Raw genomic sequence first — 21633 nt, forward strand, 5'->3', positions numbered from 1 at the left:
ACTCGTTGAAGAATGTGGATTCAAGAACCAGACTGCTTGATGCCAATTCCCAATTCTCCGTTTACCAGCTGTGTGACACCAGGAAAGTTACTTAACCTCTCTGCACTGTGGTTTCCTCATCTGTACAATGGGTAATACTAAGAATCCCTTTCTTATGGTGTTGTTGTGAGGGCTAAGTGAGTTCATATATGTGAAGCACTTGGAATAGCACCTGGGATGCAGAACTTGTTCAATAAACACTAGCTATGATTAGCTAGACTAATAACTTGTATCTACCTCCCCCTTCCCCATGAGCTGTGAGATCCAAGAGACTAGTGATTATCTGCAGAGTTCATCCTTTGCACCCAGCATAGGAGGAGAAACAAAGCAATTACTCAGTAAGTATGTGTATAAGTCAGAAAAAGACAAGGAGGAAAGGAGGGAAGAGTTGGAGTAGGTAGAGGAGAGGAACACCTTGAAAGTTGTTTAATTATGACCTCTATATTACAAATAGAAAATTATCTAGAACTGAAGAAAGCCAATTTCCCCCCAAGTGGAACTGATTACCTTTTTTCAGTCTGTCAAAATCACGTAACTATTCTCAACCATTAAATATTTCAGCATTCCCTATATCGAGTTCATTATTTGTTATTTGGAGGAAGGGGACCAGGACACATTAGCGGTTACTTAAAAGACGCACATGATGGCACAAAATGACTCCCTGCACTGGCCCAGGATCCAATTGCCCTTCGGAGAACTTTGCTGTGGGTACATCTCAATCCCTGCCTAAAAAGCCCAGTAAAAGTCAGTGGCCACTTCAACACTTACCCTGCAGTCTCCAGATCAACCTCAGCTTTGCAGATGGAATCCCTGATTTTACTAACAAGGGATCTGTTTTCAGTTGCACGTTCACATAACTCAAGTTATCAAGATTAATGTTTAAAACCAAAAAATTCATTAAATAGGGTTTCAGGGCAAAATCCTCATCATATGGGTTAGGTTCCTCTAATTCCACACAAGCAGCACTTTCTCTCCCTGTCAACAGCCAAGTAAAATTCAAAGGACACGTGACGATCAGCCACTCGGAGCTGAAGGACTTGGGTGAACTGAATCTCAGTAACATCAAGAGAAGATGGACTGACGCATCCATCTTAGAGGAACAGATGGCCTGGCCTCATACTGCTTCCGCCTCACTCGGGGACACTTCTGTGACTCTGTGCTACACCCACTGGTACTATTGCTGACTAGGGGTCCTGGACAATCCCTTTGTGGGATGGTGGTAGGAGCCTCCAAACTAACACTTATTTATATGAAGAGGTTTTTTTTTCACTTGTCACCAGATAGTTCTTAATATAGTTGAAGGCCATAGGTCTTCCTTAACTATAAAACTGGCTCTGCAACTTACTTTAATTATATGATGACTGTGGGGAGATAACAGCTTTATGTTGAATGTATGTTGAAATGTAAGAATGTGCTTGCCTTTCAGAATGATGAAATTATGCTGTTTCTCTAAGCCTGGCCAGCCCCACTCTGGGAACCGTAGCCACCATTAATTAAGGTTAGGTATGCTCAGATGGCTCCAGGGCAGCCAGAATCAGTGGGATGCCCACCCAGTTTTTCCATTACTACACAGCATTCTCTCATACTGAGGCCCATTGATAGAAAGCCTGATTTTCACTGACTGAACACAGATAAATCACAAGCGTCTTTGGGAACTCACAAAGTGTTAGAACAGTCAGTCTGAAGATCAAAAAATTACATCTCTTTACTCCTCTCTTTGACTGGGGATCTCCACTTGTTCCTCACTGGGTTTAGGGAAGCTCACATATATTTAATCTACACCTTACACATCTGTATTCCCTGTGCAAAGTCCACCCATTTGGTAAGAAAAATGCTTCCAACTCCTCTGTTGGTACTAGGAAGTTAGTCCTTTAACTGATGCATTTACAGCTTCTCCCTTTCCTGCTCCCCCTTCTTGTGCTCTCTCTCTGTGTCAAATAAATAAATAAAATCTTTAAAAAAAAAAAGAAAGAAAGAAAATACCATTAAACTCTAAATAGATACCATTTGCTAAAGGCACTGAAACAGAAATCCACTCTCTCTTCATCAAAAAATTTTTTTTCTTTTTTTTTTCATCAAAAAATTTTAAAATCACTTAATGTTAGAGAAGTTTTTGGTCTTGGTTTGCTGATGTGGGGATTTAGCATAAGTGACTTCATTTAGGGCATGCTATCTCTTTTTAAACACAGTGTACAAGTCTTTCACCTTCTTGGTTAAGTTTATTCCTAAATATTTTTTTCTTTCTGATGTTGTAAGTGGAATTGTTTTTTAATTTCCTTTTGAAGTTGTTCATTGCTAGTGCAAAGGAATGCAACTGATTTCTCTGTGTTGATTTTGTATCCTGCAACTTTCCTGAATTTATTAACTCTCAATTATGTGTGCATGTGTGTGTGTACTGGAATTTTTAGAGCTATACCAGTTCATTTTATGTCTAAGAACTGCAGTCCTGGAAGCTATAAATATCCAGAAAAATGGCTAAATCTAACTAAAAACAATCTAGAATTACAAAGGCCATTATGTGGAACATTCCAATTAGACAAGACTATTCATTTAAGAAGTGCACTTGAAAGTAAGAGTTCCCAAATTAAACAAACAGAATGGGATATCTATTTTAATTAGTATGCAGAAGCTTCCAAAAGGATTCAAGATCCCAAAACAGTTTCATTAAAAGACACGTTACTAAAGGCTAATGAAATATTAAAGATACAAGAGGTTCTTAAAACAAAAGATGATAGGACTGACATGAGTCCTTCTGCTCCCCTTTATCCTTCTCTCCTGGAGTACTCATGTTTCACTAATTGTGTCTGAACTGCCTTTCTGCACTGAACAGATGATTAAACAGATACCCTTTAAAATAAAACCGCTCTAGGTTGTAGGTAACCTTCCTCAGATATTTTTCACAAAGGCCATAGTTAAAGAATTTCTTCAACCCAGGGAGGATCCCCAAACATTTTCTAAAGAGTTTAGAATCCTTATCAGGGCCTATGACCCCAGGCCACCCCATCTTTATCAGCCTGTGGACCAGCTGGTAGGGCCTAGTGAAGCCCAAAAAGGGATGCAGGAAGCAGAGTGGTACAATCCCAAGGATGATATTCAAGATCCTCCATCTCCAGCATGGTCCTCTAATGGACCTGAAAAAGCTTGCAATATAGCAACTAATCTTTTAAAAGCCATTCCTAGAGTCTTTCCTGCCCACAGTGTGGGCAGGAAACGAAAGAAAACAAAACAAAGATGAATCTGTGGCAGTCTTTAAAACCTATCTGGAAGCTCTCTTCCTACAGCAATCTAGATTCCATACGATAAATACTCCACCTTCTCTAATTGTAAATGGATAATCTTCTAAGATTAATGGACTATTTAAAAGGCAGGAAATGGAATGGGAAACCCCATCAATTGGGGCACTAGGACAAAAAAATTGTCCTCAAAGGTCCCAAAGAAATTCCTTAATAGCAACTCAATGTCCCCCAAGGGAGATCCTGCATTGGGGTCTTACCAGAAACAATGGGGCTCCCTGGGATCCTCTAGTAAACTGCTACCAATAATAACCTAAATAGCCAAGGAGAAATTAAAATTAATGACAAATCTTGCCAAAATCTGGTAGATACCAGGGCTATACTTCCTATTTTAAATCTTGCTCTCCTAGGACAACAAATCCTTCAGAGTGAATAAAAAAAAAAAAAGTATTCCATAGCAGGGGTATCCAGTAAAGTTCAAAGAGTATTCCTATGTTAACTGATATTGATGAAGCTCTAGAACCTAGGTGAGGTTCGGTGGGCTGAGGTCCAGAGCCGATGACCAAGAAAGAATTCTTGAGACATCTTTGGTGCAAAACGGTGGTTTATTAAAGCACGGGGACAGGACCCATGGGCAGAAAGAGCTGCTGCCTCGGGGATGTGAGGAGTGGCTGATTATATACACAGGAGTTGGGTAGGTGAGGACAAAGGGGGTGTTCAGAAGGGCTATCGGGGTAAAGAAGACTGTCAGGATACTGAAGGCCCGGTTACTATCAAGCCAAGGCCGTTTTCCTCTAATGAGGCACTAACATAAAGACAATTGGGGAGTCTCCTGGTGGAATGTCACATTCCTGCTATCAAGCGTCCTTGTTAATGAGATTTAGGTTTAGAAGAAATTTAACTTTATTTACTTTTCCTTCTACCTCAGCCTCCTCTAGTTTTGTTTATGGAGGGGAGAGTGATGATAGGGCTTGAGGAACTGAGTTATGTGCCTCTGGAAATTAGGTTATTGATAAGGTAACTTCTTTGTTGTAAATCTCTAGGACATTTGTAAACCAAGGGAGACTCCTGCCTTGCAGGATTGTGATCTCTATAAGTTAACTATTTGTTTTTCTTTAAGGGCAGTCAGGGGTGCCTGAGGAATGTCACACATATTACCGAGGGGAGCGGGTGGAGAGGGGGTGCAAGGTGCCAGCTTTTGCTTTGTCCTCAGCCAGCCTCCCGCTCCCTCATAAGTATGAATTACTTTGGGACCTTCAACTGAAAAGCATACTTTTTTGCTGTATGATACAATCTCAGTCAATCTACTGGGTAGAGATCACCTTTCAAAATTAAAAGGGCAAATATGCTTTGCTTCCAGTAGAGACCTCACCTTAAAATTTTCTGACCAACCTGAACTTGACTTTTTTTTTTTTTTTTAAGATTTTATTTATTTATTTGACAAAGATCACAAGTAGGCAGAGAAGCAGGCAGAGAGAGAGGGGGGAAGCAGGCTCGCTGCCAAGCAGAGAGCCCGATACGGGGCTCTATCTCAGGACCCTGAGATCATGACTGAGCTGAAGGCAGAGGCTTTAACCACTGAGCCACCCAGGCGCCCCTGAACTTGACCTTTTATGTTCTGTATAATCTGTCCTTGATATAGAAGAGGAAGGATTCCAACAAAAATTCCCTTATTTAACTGAGGTATCCAAAAATCTATGCACTCCTTTTTTTTTAAGATTTCATTTATTTATTTGACAGACAGTAGGCAGAGAGGCAGGCAGAGAGAGAGAGAGAGAAGAGGAAGCGGGCTCCCTGCTGAGCAGAGAGTCCAGTGCAGGGCTCGATCCCAGGACCTGGGATCATGACCCAAGCTGAAGGCAGAGACTTTAACCCACTGAGCCACCCAAGCACCCTTGTGTGCTCCTTTCTAATACTGACTTTGGGAAAATAAATAAGTACAGGATCTATAAAAATTTAGACATGACTAAACCTCCTCCTAAATAGACTGAATATCCATTAAAGCCTCAGGCCATACAAGGCCTCACACCCAGAGAAGAAGACCTAATCCCATAGGAGCTGATCATTCCTTATGCTAACCCTATAATACACAGATCTTGGAGGTCTAGAAACATAACGGACGGGGACAGCGATTTGTCCAGCACTTGAGAGTCATTAACAAGATAGTTGTTACAAACCCAAATACCCTTTTGCCATAAGTCCCACCAGTCAATATCTACTTGCTTTTACCTGAACAATCAGCAATATACCCGGAAAGTCATGCCTCAACAGTTCACTGAGTCCCCTTCTTATTTCTCCCAAGTGCCCCACCAAGATTTAAGTACCCTCCAATTTCCAGGGAAATCAACCCTTTTACACTCTATAGACCATATCTTGCTATGACCAGTTACGAAGGAGGTGCCTATAAAAGATTCCATTTATTTGCTGCACCAGTTAGCTAAAAAGGGACATAAAATCTCTAAAGAAAGATTACAATTATCTCTAGACACTGTTCATTACCTAAGTCATAATCCAAGCAAGGAAAAAATCCAGCTATCTCCAAAAAGGATTAAACTAATCCAAGAATTTCCTAGGCCTACAGCTAAGTGACAGCTTCACAGATTTCTAGACCTAGCTGGCTACTGCAGATGATGGGTTCCTAAATTTTCCTAAATTGGCTTCCCCACTCAAAGAACTTAAAACTAGAATTTCAGCCCCTGAACCCATTCCTTGGGAAGACAGATATGAGTAGGCTTTCATAAGACTAAAGCAAGCATTAAAAGAACCCTTGTCCTCAGGCCACCTAACCAAAACCTTTCACCTTATTTGCACCTGAAGGAAAAGCAAGCTCTGAGAATGCTCACACAAGAACGTAGCCATAAACATCGACCTAATGCCTATGAGAGTGCACAGGTTGCTTCTGGTGCTTGTGCCCCCAGCTGCCTTCAGGCAGTAGCTGTAACTGCAAAGTTAGTAGAAGCCTTGGATTTAACCTTAGGAAATGACATTTATTTACAAACTCCACAAGTTTGTTCAAAGTCTTTATTCTGAACTGACTCACCACTTCTTTGTAAACAGCTTACCCTCCTATGAGATCCTTCTCTCTCACCACCTAATCTGCATTTTAAATGGGGCAACATTCTTAATCCTGCTCCGTTACTACCCCTGCCTAACGAAAGCAACTCCCATGCCTGTGAGGTAACTACATCCCATTTCATGACACCGTATCCTGATATGAGGCACTATGACTAAATCCTGATCTAATTTTGTCTGTTGGTGGGTCCTGGTGTAAAAGTGAGAAAGGGAATTTCCAACCGGGTTATGCTGTTGAAACCCAAAACAAACTACTCCAGAGAGGAAATCTCCCATAGGCTGAATCAGCCCAACAGGCAGATCTCTGTGTCCTTACCAGAGCATGCCAGGTGTCAAAAGAACAAATTGTTAACATTTATATTGATAGCCTATATACCTTTGGGATCAAATGGACAAGTAAATAAAGTTTTTACTGCCAATCTCTGCTTTTCAAAAATTGCTGTGACCAAAACTGAGGTTTAATCAGGGAAATTCAAATCAAAACCACATTGAGATACCACCTTACACCACTTAGAATGGCAAAAATTAACGAGGCAATTAAATATAGAGCTATGCTATGACCTGGCAATTGCACTACTGGGTATTTACCCCACAGATACAGATGCAGTGAAGAGAAGGGCCATCTGTACCCCAATGTTCATAGCAGCAACGGCCAGCGTTGCCAAACTGTGGAAAGATCTAAGATGCCCTTCAACAGACAAATGGATAAAGATGCAGTCCATATATACAATGGAGTATTATTCAGCCATCAGAAAGGATGAATACCCAACTTTTGCAACAACATGGATGGGACTGGAGGAGATTATGCTGAGTGAAATAAGTCAAGCAGAGAAAGTCAATTATCATATGGTTTCACTTACTTGTGGAACATAAGGAATAACATGGAGGACATTAGAAGAAGGAAAGGAAAAGTGAAGGGGGGAGGGAATCAGAGGGAGAGAGGAACCACAAGAGCCGTGGACTCTAAGAAACAAACTGAGGGTTTTGGGGGTGGGGATGAGTGAACCTGGTGGTGGGTCTTAAGGAGGGCACGTACTGCATGGAGCACTGGGTTTTACATGTAAACAATGATTCTTGGAACACTACATCAAAACCGAATGATGTATTGTATGGTGACTAACATAACACAATTAAAAAAAATGAGGCTTCCACTAAAAAGACTGACCCTGAGTATCAGCAAAACTACAAGCTGACTTTCATGCAGAGTCAGTGGCAATAAAATCTGTAAAGACTATGGCACATGTGGATGAAGTTCATTCTGTTTCTGCAAAACATAAACTCTTGTTACCAGACTTTTGCTATCCTGACATCCTTGCCAACAGGAGGCAGTCTACTCCCAAATCAGAGAAATTAAGATAGGCACACAATGGTTATAATTTCAATAACCAGTCAGGGCTAGGGGAGAATCAAGATGGCCATTTGGTTATTCCAGGCTCCCCAGCAAACCCCATTTTTCAGTTTTTGCATTCCTTTACCCACCATGGTGCATTTGAAGAGGCCATGAATTATAAATAAACATTGGTGGGGAGACTTCTTAAAGTTTCAAAATCAGGTTACCATCAATGTCTGTCTTCTCAGATCCATAACCCTGGAAAAACTATTTTTGTTCCCAGAGGCCTCAAGCCTCCCCTCTCTGGACCCTTTAACACCTGCAAATGGACTTCATTCAATTGCCACTTCATATGGGTTATTGATGTGTTCTTGTTATCACTGTATGTGTGCTAGATGGGTTGAAGCCTTTCCCTGCCACAAGGCTGACTCCCTTAGAAGCAAAGAAAATGTTAGAAAATAGGTTTCCCACTTGGGGTAAACCTCCCATAATCCCCAGGGACTGAGGCAGCTGCTTCACTAGACAAACCATACAAGTCTTAAAGAAAGTCTTACCATGATCACTGTCCCTATTGCCTTGTTATCAGGCAAGGCTGAAAGAATTAATGGGACTCCCAAATTTAAAATCTCTAAAGTGGATGAAACTACTGGACTCCCTTGGCTTATGGTGTTGTCTCTGGCCTTGCTGACTATTGACAGGTCCCCCCTCGGGAAACAAACTCACTCTACATTAGACAGTCACCAGGAGACCCATGTTCATCAGTGTACAACTTTCTGCTAATCCTTTGTTATTCTTTGTGAGTTTCACCAGTTACTCGAAATCTTGAATGTGTTATGCTGAAGCCTATCATCAACAGGTTAGAAAAGCCTTCCCAGATTCCAATTCAAAGGATCCTATTGGTCACAGAGTTGTGCCTGATGACTGGGTATTCCAGAAATGGCATCACAGGATATCAGTCCTTAGAAAGGACACCACCAAGTGCTGCTGACCACTGGCACTGCTGTAAAACCAGAAGGCACTGAGCCATGGGCACATCTCACAGCTAAAGAAGGCTCCACCTAATGTCTGGTCTTGTATAGACATTGGAGACCTTCACATCGAACTGAGGACTGACACCAAGGTAGACTGCTTCCACCCAAGACATAGGATCAAGACTTCATACTCTAACTGAACATGAAATCTTTTTTCTTCTCTTTCTTTCTTTTATTCTGGCATTGGCCTAGAAAGATAATGCCCTCTTCCATATTCCCAGGTCCTAGCTAATGGGGATAATTTATCAGTCTACTAGATTTATCATCAAAGATTACAATCCATTCATGGGGTCAGAGACCCCCTGTCCTCCCTGTGACCAATTTCTCTTCTATTCCCAGTGTCACCAGATGCTATGATAGACTCCCGCACCCCTCCCCAACCAACTTAGACGTCTCTTCCAGAGTTCAACTCTCAGGGCCAGAATATCCAGGGCGCTGCTTCTTCTCTTTCTTCAGTTAGAACTGTACATACCCAAACAAACACCAACACCTATGTAAATCTTAGTAAACTTAACACCACCGTGTTCCCATGATTATCTGGACCAGATCTGTCCCTACTCACTAAAAATCCTCACCATCAGCACCCATCCTTGCAAGGTATTTAGAGTGACTCTTCATTTCAGGACAGAAGATTTTCTTACAGAATGCCCTAAAAACCTAACTGAACCCTGGCTTGAATGGGTAAACACAGCAATCCCTATGAATGAATCCATTAACACCAATACCTTAGTGGGAATGGTTTGTGCCCTGAGAGGGTTTTTCTTTGTCTCTGGTGGTTATCATTACCCTTGGGCCCATGAATGTGTAGATGGCTGGTGTACACCCGGGCAATGTCTCTTAGGCTATTTGTGATCCTTACTTTCCATAAGCAAAGATATCTCATTGGTTGAATCCTCTGGATTTATACCATCAAGTCAGAAAGGAATTACCAGGGGCATTCATGACTCATGATTCATTTCCTTTGGCAGAGACACACTTCTCTGGTTAGGAATAAATGTATGAGATTATGATCAGAAACCTCTCCTTAATTCTTGAAGATGCTACGGAATCCAATGCTAAGACAATAGCTACCTAACAAAGATCCTTAGACTCTCTGGCAAAGTTCTTCTTGATAATAGGATACCTTCTGATACCTTATTGAGTCTTTTTGTTGAGCAGAGTGGTGTTTGTACTATAGCCAATATCACCTGCTACACCTGGATTAACACTTCTGAGGAAGCTACAACTCAGTTAATGTAAGATCATGGAGCAAGACACTTGGTTTAAAAATGTCTCTCCTTCAGCAGGGTCTTTCACTTATTTGATTTTGACTAGTGTGGGTCTTGGGGACCATGCACTCCAAACACTGAGAATTATCCTGTTTATAATAATTGTAATAATCTCTTTGGTGCATTTCTCAAAAGCATTAAATGCGTGTTCACAAACACTAACCCCCAAGCAAATGATCTCCCTAAGACTGGAACATCTGAAATGCAATGAAGAGAATGACCAACTCAAAAATTATGAACCTGAAGTCATAACCTGTGAGTACCACAGTCCTTAAGCAAAAACATCACGACCTGTGACCACACAAAGGATCAATAACAGCTCTGAGAACTACACAACAGTAGTGAAGAATGGTATTAATACCTTAAATCCTGTTCACTGAATCTGATCAAAAGTAGGAAATTGTTAAAAAGGAGACAGCAGGTCTAAAATGGGAGTCACTTGTGCTAAACCTCACTTAATGCCTAATCTAACTGTAGTTTCAACCCCCCATGAACATAAACTTTAATGGGTCAACATGGAATTACCTTCAGTAGTCAATTCACACAGATTCACACAAGATTACCAGAGGCTAGAAGGAGGGGACAACGGAGAATTATTGTTTAAGGTTACAGAGCGTATGTTTGAAATGATAAAAAGTTGTACAAGTGGATAGTGATAATGGTTGCATAACAGTGTGAATGTGTTTAAATGCCACTGAACGGTACACTTGAAAATGTTTAAAATGGTAACACTTATATTTTTAAAAATCCATCTCAATTATAAGCAGTTGAATGGATAAACAAATTGTAGTATATTCATACAATGAAATACTAATCAGCAATATAAAGAAACCACTGATACACCTAGTAGCATGGGTGACTCTCAAAGACATTATGTAGTGAAAGAAACCTCATACACAAAAGGATATATACCAGATGGCTCCGTTTATGTGAAGTTCCAGAACAGGCTAAATTATTCCAAAGAGAAAAATATCAGAAGGTGGTTACTTGGAAGGGAGGAGGGTACTGATTGAAAAGAGGCTTGAGGGAATTTTCTAGGGGAAGGAAATGTACTGTATTTTGTTTTAGTGGTTGTATACAATTATCAAAAATCATTAAATTGAACACTGAAGATTTTAGCATATATAAATTATACCTCAAAAAAAAAAAAAAAAGAAATTTCTATTGGTTAAAATTTCCTCCTAGCTGGACAATGCTGGGCTGAATATGGCACAGTCCCAAGCTTTCTCGTCTCCATGGCCACACAATCTCCTGCCCATCTCTTTTTGATTGGCACGTTCTTTATTTGTCTGTTAATACATTCAATCTGATTAGATTAACATTCTACATGCCTGATACCTATTGAGTCTTTTTAAGGTGAATTTTCACATCACCTTTCCGATTCTTTGTGAGGTTATATGTCTTCCCTACAATAACCTTTGTAAGGCAACCCTACCACAATCAAAATTAAAGATACACTTCACCATAGCCCCAGTACTAGACTATGATATTATTTGCAGTAGTTTACAGTCATGAGATGATCAAATACATTGAAATTCATCAAATAATTAAATAATTGGTTAAAATGATTAGTTAAATAAATGAAAGATTTTTAACTAAACATAATTCACAGAAACAAATGCTCAAAGTGCCTCAGTATTTTGCTGGAAGCCATCGTGCAACCCCAGAGCACATTTCCAATAGCCAATGGAGTACCTGGAATATAAAAGGTGCTCAAGAAATACCTGCTAAAATGAGCAAATGAGCAATACTTTTGATAAACAGACTGCCCCACTTCCAAAATATGTATCTCCAAAGTCTCTTACTTAACAAAACAAACAAACAAAAAAAAGATTCTAGATTATTTTCATTACATTTTTTTTTCTGTGTCCATATAACACCCATATCAACGTTCCTGCTTCTCACCAGGACACACAAGTGCATAAATCAAAAGAAAAATGTGAAAGTATCAACAATCCAAATTTCTTTCAGATCATATCTTCTTTTTGACTAGAATAAAAACAAACTCGGGTTTGAAAATAACAGAAAGTTCCAGAAGAGATGGTAGAATGCAAGCAGAGTATATCTTCTGCCATGGAATAGCTAATTTGCTAAAGTCAGTAGGAAAATCTGTAAAGAGCATTAGGCTTATGAACTGGACAGATTTACCTTCAAAGTTCAGCTTTTTCCCTTTTCTAGATGCATGACATTGAGCAAGTTCTTTAACCTCCTTGAGGCTCAACTGCTCATCTCTAAAATGGAAACAATAAGAGCTCCTACTATACTCAAGCCCTTGAATTGGCTTCTGGGATGTAACAGTGAACAAAACAGACCAAACTTCCTCTCCTTCTGGAGTCCACATTCTAGAAAGCAGAAGAGGCAGTAAATTGTAGAGTGCGTTTAAAGATGGGAAGAATTTCATAAGACCAAGATTCTGAGTGAACAGGTAAGGCAAAAACCAATGGACTTTGAGTTATTATCGGTAAGGGGATTAATTACACACGTACCAACATACAGCTTAGAGCAATCACCTAAACAGATTTAAAAAAGCATGAGCACTAACAGGACAGGTGGACACTTGGATAGACTAGTATGATGGACAAGCAAACAGAGTGACAGCTGCAGGAATTACAGTCAGGCAGACAAAAAGACCTACGGAGAGAGCCAAACAGTATCTCATGGTACTCTATCTAACAGCAGCATCCCCTGCTGGAGTGACTGGCTGTTAATCCTGTGTATTTAACAAGTGAGGTGGGCATTCCCATCTCCCTCCCACACTGGGCCACAGGCATCCTTACACAATCCTCTCCATCCTTGCGGATGAGTTGCAAGAAGCTGGCCCTCTCTCCAGAGAGTACCTCCCTCTCTCCAGAGAGCACTTCCATAAACCCACACCAGGCCTTCATAACTTCCCATTTCAGAGGACTAAGTACAGACTGAGTATTAAAAGCTATTGGAAAATTACTGTTGGTCTTCTGGGTGTGCTGATGGCATTGTAGTCCTATAGAAACAGAAAGGTCTTGTCTTTGATGTTGCAATAGACTGATACACTATCTGGCACTGACTCTGGCAAACTTCAACCGGAAGTTGAATATAAATCAACCAGGAATATAAAAAAAGAATTTGGGGATTTAGATGGAACAAGCTTGGCAACATGCATATATTTGTTGGGGCTGAATGTTGGTTTCTTGGGAGTTTGTTAGATGGTTCTCTCCACTACTGAGTGTGCTAGGAAGCCTTCACAGTGAAAAAAAAAAGTTAAAATAACATCTTTCCATTTATTTCCAGAAAGGAACAAATGCACACAGGCACATATATATGCACTCGGAGCATTCTTCCAGGTTTGGGGATTAATTCTGTTTGGCAGATGAAAGCCATCCTGTTAAATCATTTATGGTATTTAAAGAGCAATTTGGTTCCACTTAACTGCTACCTTAAATTAACTGTTGCCTAAGCCTAGAGAGGTTATTGTTAGGGCCAGAGTAGAGGAAGAGGCAACAGTGGGCTTTCCAATGGGATTGAGTGGTTTCAAATGTGACCAGCTTAGGGAAAAGCACCCACCCCCCACAACTGCCAGGTAAAAGACAAAACTCCCAAAACCAGTGATGTCAGTGGCTTATTTTCACTGCTTTCAACAATCTGTCCCTATCTACGTGAGGATTCTTTTTAAGATTTTATTTTTATTTATTTGACAGAGAGAGAGATCACAAGTAGGCAGAGAGGAAGGCAGAGGGGGAAGCAGGCTCCCTGCTGAGCAAAGAGCCCAGTGTGGGGCTTAATCCCAGAACCCTGAGATCATGACCTGAGCCTAAGGCAGAGACCCACTGAGCCACTCGGGCACCCCTCCGTAAGGTTGTTTGAATTCCTTCCCAACTGTTCCCAAATAGAGGGTTTTGGAATGAAAGAGGTTGTTGTTTTTTTTTAAATAATTGAGCCTCCCCTTAGACATCCATTCACTATGTATTTATTGAGTATCTACTCCCCAGAAGGCACTGTGCCAGGCATAAGGGATATATGGTAGTGGGTAATCCAGAGAAGGGTGCTGCCCTTACAAGGTATGTGGTCTAGCTGGAATGTCAGATATCTCAATAACTAAGCACACAATAAATAATTAGTTATTGCCTAAGTGCTATAAGTGAGAAGTATAAACTGCTTAGGAGGGTGACTTAGTCCATTTGAGCTATTATAACCAAATACCACAGACTTGGTGACTTAGAAACAACAGAAATCTACTTCTCACAGTTCTGGAGACCAGATGCCCAAGATCAGGGTACCAGCATGGTCAAGTGAGGGCCGTCTTCAGAGTCACAGACTTCTCGCTGTATCCTCACAGGATGGAAGGGGCTAGGTAGTTACCTGGGGTCTCTTTTCTAAGAGTACTAATCCCATTCATCAGGGCTCATGACCTAATCACCTCCCACCTCTTAACACCATCACACTGGGCACTAGGATTCTAAAATGTGAATATGGGTTTGAGGAGAGACAAACTTTTAGACCACAGAAGAGGGCTAATAACAGAGGGACTCCATTTAGAACAGAAGCCAGGAAAGGCTCCCTGAAATGTAAGTGATAAGTGGGGTCCAGATAAAGAAGCAGGGAAACAGTGTTGGAGGCAGAGGAACCTGCCTGTGCAAACCTTCTGAGACAGGAAAACGCATGCTGCATCCTAGAAACTGAAAGCCCTAGTGTAGCTGGTATGGAGGTGAGAGGAGTGTTAAGATGAAGCTGGGACAGGTTACACAAGAAGTTTTTAGCCATTTCAAGGATTTGGAAGTATGAAAACTGCAGTCCAAAAAGATTAAAATGATTTTCACCAACTTACTCAAGTCCAGGAGAGACTGGAATTCAATAGGAAAAGTGAGCATTTATAAAGCACAGGACACTGGTCTCAAATGGTCCGTAAGTACTAATTCATTTAATCCTCCCAACAACTTTCTGCAGTATTATTATACCCTTTCTACAGATGCAGAAACTGAGCCACAAAGAGGCAAAATAACTTCTCCAAGACCATCAGATTTTTTTTTTTTTTTTTAAGACCATCAGATATTAACCAGCAGAACTAGGATGAAAAACCTGGAAGATTTGCTGCCGAGCCTTACCTCCTTATCACTCTGCTATCCTGCCTTTCAAATCAAAGTATCTACTACATAACTTTATTGAGAATCCACCATGTGTCAAGTACTGTTCTTGGCCCTGGGATAAAGCAGAGAAATGAAACAAAGTTCCCACTCTTGTGGAGCTTTCTTGGGGTTGTGGGAAGAGACAGTGACAAACACCTAAATATAGAACATTCCAGAAGATTATAAGGTTGTGCAGGAAAATAAACTATGGAAGTGGCTAGAATGTGACTGGGGGCTCTTAGATAACATAATATTTGAGCAGAGACCTCAGTGAAGTCTTGAGGGCATGTAGGAGAAAAGTATCCCACAAAGAGGCAACAGCATACAGGCCCTGAGCCAGGAAAGTTCTTAGGAAATTCAAAGACCTCTCAAGAAGGAACCAAGACTGGAGGAGTGAGGGGGACCTGCACTGAGAAGGTGTCAAGAGTCAGAAGAGGCGCACCCTTGTTAAGTCAAGGTGGGCACTTAGGATGTTCTTGTACGGGTGAGGAGCCTGGGGCAGTAAGCAGCGGAGGGTTGGGATATGCCATTTTTAAAAGACTTGTTCTGCCTTCAGGGAGTAGAGGTGAAGAAGGGAGACCGTTTAGAAGGCTACTGTAACAATCTAGGGATTTGTAATGGTGGCTTAGATCGGCCATGATGACAGGGAGGATAAGAAGTAGTCAGATTCTGGATGTGTTTGAAGGGGAAGACAATAGGGTCTGCTGACATTGAACATGGGTGTGAGAGGAGAGTACAAGGTATTTGGCCTGATCATCAACAAGGAAGGAGCTGCCTGGAATTTGGGGAGAGGAGGGGAGAGATAGAAGAGCAGAGAGGAGGGGAGGGGAAGGAAGAGGAAACAGAGCTCACTAGAGAAGCGCAAGGTCTCCCTCCTGACTTGGAAGGCCTGGCAGGGTGGAGAAAGGAGACTGAATGGGTCTCCTCACCCACTGGATATACATATACAGTGTGTCAGGTCAAGGCTGGAAACGGCCTATAAATAGATGAAGAATAAGGATTAGGACTGGTCAGAGAGGATGATGAGGGGGTGGTCTGTAGGAATCCTGCAAGGTCTTTCACCAGAGGTCATTTAAAGAGGATGGAGTACAGAATGTTTGGCATTCAGCACTGAAGGATGGGAAAGGCACAGGGAAGCCTAGGAGAGAATATCCCAGCAACCACACAGGTTGAGGTGCAGAGCAAGGCATGGCCTTGACACTCGGATGGGACCATCAGTGCCTCCAGTGACCACGAGGCCAGGTTTCCAGGGTCCCGTTCTCAGCCCAGACAATGGGCAGGGCAGGGGGGTGGGGGGGGAACAAGCAGCACAGAGTCCTTTTGCTTGAGTTTTCCAGGAAGACACATTAAGCCTAACAGAGACAAACCAATGGTCCAGCAGTGACCAGAAGCTACCCCTCCATGGCTCAGCTGTTTGGATTGTACAATTATTGATGAAGGCTGAGCACGTGGAATCTGGGGAGACACAATTCAGTTTGGTGATGTCTCAAGACCTTGCTTAGACACAGTGATTCTGAAGAAAGGATTTAGACAGTCCTCTTTCACTGTGGCTCCTCACACTCCTCCCCACTCAGCGTGGCGACCCAAATTGCCACCCCAGGCTAGACCGCAGGCTCAGGAGAAGCTGGGAAGGGGCAGGACAGACCAGGAAAGTGGTTCTGGACTCTGACTACTGGATTTGCAAAGCTGCTCTCCTACTTGCTAGCTGTGTGACTATGTGCAGCTACTGGGCTGTTCTTTGCCTCATGCTCTGGGGGGATGATCATAGTGGCTCCTGCTGGGGTGCTTATGAAATCAAGTGAGTTAATCCACGTAAAGTGTGTAAAACAGTCCTTGTGGTACTAAGTACTCAGTGAACGACCAGACAGACAGAGGTGCTCCCATGGTTGTGGCAGCATTGTTCACAAGAGCCAAGATATGGAAACCAAACAAGTGTCCATCAATGGATGAGTGAATAAAGATGTAACAGAGAGCTACAATGGACTACGATTCAACCATGAGAAAGAGGGAAATTCTTCCATTTCCAACAACATGGACAGAATTTGAAGACATTATGCTAAGTGAGGTAAGTCAGACAAAGGAAAGATAAATACTATTTGGTACCTCCTTTTTTTGTTGTTTTTAGGATTTTATTTATTTATTTATTTACTGAGAGTGTGCACACATGCAAATGCAAGTCAGGGGAGGGAGAGAGGGAATGAGAGAAAGAGAATCTCAAGCAGACTCCATGATGAGCATGGAGCCCAATACAGGGTTCGATCTCACGACCCTGAGATCATGACCTGAGCCAAAATCAAGAATTAACAACACTTAACTGACTGCGCCACCTAGGCATCCCGTATGGTACCTCTTATGTGTAGAATCTAAAAAAAACAAACTTGTAAAAACAGAGTGAAATGGTGGTTACCAAGGGCTAGGGGTGGGGAAATGGAAGAAGTGTTGCTCAAAGCACATATTTGTAAGTGAAGGATAAATAAGTCCCAAAGACCTAATACACAGGATAGTGATTATAGACAACAATTATATCATAAACATTAAATTTGCTGTGAGATTATATCTTACCTGTTCCCCAAACTATAAAAATTCTGTAACATGATAGAGGTGTTAGCTAACAGTACAATGACAACCATATTGCAATATAAAATAATTGTCACCTTAAACTTCCACAATGTTCTATGTCAAATATACCTCAGTAAAAATAAATAAACTGTAGTTATTACTACACAATTCTGTACCCACAGGGCTAAGCATACAACCTGGTTCATGACTGGAGTTCTATGAAGAGTTGTTAATATAATTTGAGGTCAACACCATCACCACCAGCACCATCATCAACATCATCATCATCATCATCATCATCACTGAGTCCTTATGGTGTCTGGTTCTTTGCGAAGCATTTTGCAGACCCTTGAGTTTCCTGGGCTGTGATGAAGGAAAAACTCTTAAAACATATGTCCAGCACCAGTTTTTGTCAGAGACTCAGCACTTTCAGAAGGAGATTTTGGTCTGACAGTTGGATATGGACAGTGGAAAAGCAAAGGAGAAAGGAAGAATGAACTGGGAGAAAAGGTTCTCCTGAGCACAAGAGCTGAGATTTTTGATGTCAGGAATGGTCTATGTCCATACAACACCTTTTTCTTCTTACACTGGAGCTCGGCTTTTGTTAGTTAGTCAATAAGTCACTTAATTAGTTTTACCTCAGGAATGATGGTCCTTCCTTTCTCCCTCCTTCTTTCCTTCCTTTCTTCCTTCCTTTTTTCCCCTTCCTTTCTTTCCTTCTTTATTTCCTTCCAAAGGAGAAAGCCCAAGAGCTGATGAGCTATGAGATATGGAATCAGGCCAATACCCAGACAAACCAGTACCCCAAACACCAATTGAACAACAAAAATTACCTGAAAGCCAGTTTGCTAAATTTCCCATTTAACAATCAACTTTCTCTGAATTTACATAAACCCCTGAGATATAGCTGAAGGTGGAGAAATAGAATCACAGGCAACAGGGCCCTTGGAGAACATAAGGCATCAAGGATTGTTTGGAGAGTTGTTCAAAGATGGTACTTATGGCTGAAGGGGATGCTGCCAGCGGGAGGGGTGGGGGTGGGGGGGTTGTCCTCAACAGACCCAAAGGGAAACAGACACTGGAGACTTTAAATAGGAAGGACTATAAACGGAAGAAGAAAACTTCAAGTAAGACCTGGAGACAGGATGCTCTCTCGGGACACATACAGTTGTGGCACAGAAACCAGCATAAATAACTTAGACAAGTCCCTTGTGATGGAAGAGAAGGTAAGCAACGACAACACATATGTGGATTTTCCCCCAGCATGAGGGGGACAGAGGGTCCCAACCTCTACGTGGGAGAGTTTCTCAAACTGAGTTTAAATCCATGTTTCTTAAATTCCACACAAGTGGTATAAAGTGACCTAGCATCTTAGCTATGCATAAACTATGGAGATTGTCTTCTTCTTCCTATTTTCTGTGTTTCCTCCTTCCCCAGATAACACTAGGTCTATTAATTGAACCCCACCAATGGAGACATGTAGCCTTGTGGTTAAGAGTGTTTGGGCTCGGGCGCCTGGGGGGCTCAGTGGATTAAGCCTCTGCCTTTGGCTCATGTCATGATCTCAGGGTCCTGGGATCGAGCCCCGCATCGGGCTCTCTGTTCAGCAGGGCGTCCGCTTCCCCTCTCTCTCTGCCTATCTCTCAGCCTACTTGTGATCTCTCTCTCTCTGTCAAATAAATAAATAAAATCTTAAAAAAAAAAAAAGAGTGTTTGGGCTCAATGGAGTGCCTCTGTGGCTTAGTTGGTGAAGCATCTGACTCTCGGTTTCAGCTCAGGTTGCAATCTTAGGGTCCTGGGATCAAGCCCTACACTGGGCTCCATGCTCAGCACCTTTGCACTTCCCCCTACTCGCTCTCTCTATATACATAAAATAAATCTTTGAGAAAAAAAGGAGTGTGGACTCAAGAAACAACCTATATGTGCTCTTGGCCAAATCACATCACCATTCTGAGCCTCAATTTCCTCATCTATAGAATGGGAATAAGGTAATAAGAGCGCCAACTTCATTAGATGGGTTGTGAACATTAATTAATATTTAAAGTTCTCAGAATAGGGGCCCCTGGGTGGCCCAGTTGTTTAAGCCTCTGACTCTTGGTTTCAGCTCAGGCCATGATCTCAGGGTTGTAAGACCAAGCCCCGCATGGAATTGTAGATTTTAGCTCAGGTCATAACCTCAGGATTGTAAGATTGAGCCGGACTTGGGATTCTCTCCCTCTCTCTCTGTCCCTCCCCCATGTTCATGCTTTCTCTGTCTCTCTCTCTAAAATAAATAAATAAATAAAATGTAAAGGTCTTAGAACAGTCACTGGCTCCTATTAAGTGATTGACAAATGACAGTAATCATTATTACTACGAGTAATAGTAGTGGTGGTGGGGGTGGTACAACTACTACTGTACCGGCCTGGTTGGCCAGAGGGAGCCCTTTTGCTGTGGGCTTGGATTGACCCTGCCCCTCCTGGAGGAACTTGCTTGCAGGCCCCGGATGTAGGGGCAGGCCAGCCGGATGGAGACGCCCAATCAGTGGGGCGCACATATATTTGCTGTGGTGGGTTGGAATTCTATTGGCCGCCCGTATTGCTAACCTAGCGTGACTGTGCAGCTTTCCCTGTGTGTTGCAGTCTCATTGGCCACCTGTGTGTGGGCCGGACTCAACCACCTCTATAAAGGTTAGTCTGTGAGGCAGGTAGTGGAGGAGTGATAGCGTCGGGGTCGTCGGGAGCAGCAGCATAGGGAGCAGCAGCGTAGGGATCGTTGGATCATCGGGAGCAGTGTCATAGGGGAAGCATAGTCATCGGGAGCGGCCTCGCCAGGAGCATCATGAGCATCGCCCAGGAGCAGCCTCGCCAGCCGGGGAGCAGCGCTGCCAGAGCGTCATCATCGGGAAGCGGCCTCGCCATCATTGGGACGCGGCCTCATCAGGGAGCAGTGCTGCCAAGTGTCCTCGTTGGGTAGGGGGAGTCGTCGGGTAGCGGGAGTCGTCAGGTAGCGGGAGTCGCCGGGTAGGGGGAATCGTCGGGTAAGGGAAGTAGTCCGGGTCCGTGTCCTGGTCGTCGTCGCCTCTTTGTAAGAGACAGCCCCGACTGGTTGGTTTGATTTTCGATGCTTGGCGCGCAATAAAGCTTTGCTTGACATTGGCTTTGTGTCGGTCTCGTTCCTTTGATCACGGACCCTAACACTACTACTACTATCATTACCACTGTTATTCACAGAATCAAATCAAATTACCCAGACTAAGACAAGTGTAAAAATTGGGAAGAGGAGAATATCAGGTTTTTGTGCCTTCAAATTCTCCAAGGAGAAAGCGAGTTACCAAGGGAAGAGTTACATGGTTTCCATTTGGAACAGACTAGGATCACAAAAAACCTAGATTGGACAATATCACTGGGTATAATCTGAAGTGGGTATTAGAACAGACAGTAAATTTTCAGCCTCTTCATGCAGAGAGCCTTCACTGAATGAATGAGTGGTCATGAGCCATTTCAGAGAATCCTGGTGGGCAAGAGCTGAGCCACCCATTCAAGTGATTCCAGGAAAACACCCAAGGATGTGTGCGGAGGGAATTCTCCTGGAAGTAGAAGCAGAATTGCCTAGTTCTGCCTCTCCAACTCCCCCAAGGAGGAGAACTATAATCCAAGAGACCACTGGGTTAGCCTTTTTTTTTTTAAATTTTATATTTATTTCTTATTTTTTTATAAACATATAATGTATTTTTATCTCCAGGGGTACAGGTCTGTGAATCGCTAGGTTTACACACTTCACAGCACTCTCCATAGCACATACCCTCCCCAATGTCCATAACCCCACTCCCCCTCTCCCAATCCCCCTCCCCAGCAACCCTCAGTTTGTTTTGTGAGATTAAGAGTCACTTATGGTTTTTCTCCCTCCCAAACGTCTTGTTTCATTTATTCTTCTCCTATCCCCTTAACCCCCCATGTTGCATCTCCACGTCCTCATATTAGGGAGATCATATGATAGTTAATGCAGTCATGGAAAAGAACA

Source organism: Meles meles, chromosome 21, assembly GCF_922984935.1.
Source record: "Meles meles chromosome 21, mMelMel3.1 paternal haplotype, whole genome shotgun sequence".
Classification (NCBI taxonomy): Eukaryota; Metazoa; Chordata; class Mammalia; order Carnivora; family Mustelidae; genus Meles; species Meles meles.